The sequence below is a fragment of the Papaver somniferum genome, chromosome 6, assembly GCF_003573695.1.
Source record: "Papaver somniferum cultivar HN1 chromosome 6, ASM357369v1, whole genome shotgun sequence".
Taxonomy (NCBI): Eukaryota; Viridiplantae; Streptophyta; class Magnoliopsida; order Ranunculales; family Papaveraceae; genus Papaver; species Papaver somniferum.
The window spans coordinates 102,812,902-102,814,944 of record NC_039363.1 but is presented as its reverse complement, the minus strand read 5'-3'; the positions used below and the strand labels follow the sequence as shown (position 1 = coordinate 102,814,944).

The window sequence follows — 2,043 nt, the reverse complement described above, 5'->3', positions numbered from 1 at the left end:
TAAACTCGTCTCGAAATAGAAAATGTGTATAATCAAAGTCTATACAACAAACACTACAACAAACAACAACATTTCTGACATTATAATCCCAACAGAAAAAAATGTTGTAAAAATTCCGCATTTGTGACGTTTTGTACGTGGTGGATATATAGTGTTAGTTAAGTCCCAAAAAAAAAATTTCAAACATGTTAATTTGGTGGACTCGTGTTGGTGCGTAAAAGATATTCAGTTAAAATTTAAATTAATAAAAAATGATTAACTGATTACTAGTCATTCATATCTAGCCAGCATGTGAACTTGGTGAACCCATGGGTTGGTTAACGTGTACACGTTCACCACTTTTATTCGCAAGTTCCTTCCTTAACTTCAGTCAACAAAAATCTCGCCTATGAATTTTTATTTTCCAAATCTCAACTGCAGAAAGGGGAAGTTATATGCTGTAAGGCCCGCAACTTTCTGAATTCAGTTATTTTTTCCTATTAAAAAAAATACTTCATATTTTCTTGAGATAAAATTTGTGTTGACAGAGTAGTCTAAAATCTCTAACGCATTATCTTCTTCTATATTTCCTTCTTCTGAGCCCCCGGCATGTAATCAAAATCAGCCGCCTTCATCACCACCATATCTTGTTTATCCCGTCGTATTGATTCGGGTTAAAAACACATCACATAGATCGAAGCCATTTGAAGGTAGTCGTTTTGTTTGATTTTTTCGTTACGCTAGTCTTCTTAATTGTTCTCAACTTTTGGTTTTTTTTCTTCTCTTGGATCGAATCAGGAAACAAGTAATGGGATGAAATATTAGAATACTTGGATGGCTTAAAAATTGAAGATCTAATCTATGTGAAAATAGGTATTGCTTCTATTTGTTACTTAGATCCGTGAAAATTGTTATTGATTTATATACACGGGCCTTTGATTTTTTCATGTTTGTAGGTGAAATTCATGCAATTCCTTTTTACAAGTACTAATCCTCCTTAAAGAAACAGACAAATATATTTGAGTCTCATTTTCCAAAAGTCAACTTCAACTCAAGGAACCGGTTGATGATCAAGGGCTGCAATGACTAGTATGAGGATTGGAATCAAATTTTGGTTGAGAAGAGCTAATACGCTTCATTGATTAAAGAAATCACTTTACATCTAAAATGTTTTAATATTTGGTTCAACAACATTTGGAGATCTAATATTCTTTGTACAAGTTGATTAGTTATCTTTAGTCATTGGTTAATTCTGATGTTCTTTGTACAAGTTTATTGTTGATTTGTAATCATTAGTTAAATTGTAAAAATAATTTGTTGAATATGAGTATGATCATTTTCTCGTTCGTCTTCAGCTTGTTCAATGGTTTGATTTGCATAATTTTAATTTACTTCCACAAAGAAAAAAATTGTTGTGAAAAAAACATATTGTAAATAATTTATTAATAATCAACAAAATAAAATCATTTTATTAATAAAATGAAATAACAGTTTTGTGACACGCAAACTATATTTGTGATAGAAAATGTTGCTACAAAAGTTTCTAAGCATAAGTGATGCTTTTGGCGTCGGACAGATTATTTGCAACACCTGTTTTTGTAACGCATTGACCGACAATCGGAAAACGTCACAAGAATATATTTGTGACGCAAAATCGAACATTTGTGACACTATTTTTCATTATTAAAACCATGATTTGTTGTAGTGAAAATGACTTTTGTATCAAGATGGGAGATAGAGTAGATAGACTTTTGAGTGATATAGATAAGTTCAAGTCTCCACATACCTTTTAGTCGATGAAGTTCCACAAGTTCCTTGAATAGTCCTTCGTTTTGAATGATGATCGCTATGGAGTTCTTGAGCTCAACTACACTTTCTATCCTAGTCCGATACTTGGTTATAGTAGACTAGAAATCAAGACTTATAGTTTTGATCACTAACATTGACAAACATGCTTGAGATAGCAACGCATGCGAGTTCGACCGAGCAGTGCTCTAACACTTTTGCACGCACCATTCTGAATAAATTTCATATATACAAATATATTGAATTGCTCAATACATA

General features: G+C 32.0%; 1 long non-coding RNA gene across 1 annotated transcript; it reads left to right on the top strand.

The window, feature by feature from the left end:
• The first annotated feature begins 393 nt into the window (after positions 1 to 393).
• On the top strand, positions 394 to 1,325 carry LOC113285982. The gene is made up of 3 exons (XR_003329042.1): positions 394 to 689; positions 778 to 852; positions 936 to 1,325. It is a non-coding gene; the product is annotated as an uncharacterized LOC113285982 (long non-coding RNA).
• The last annotated feature ends 718 nt before the right edge of the window (positions 1,326 to 2,043 follow it).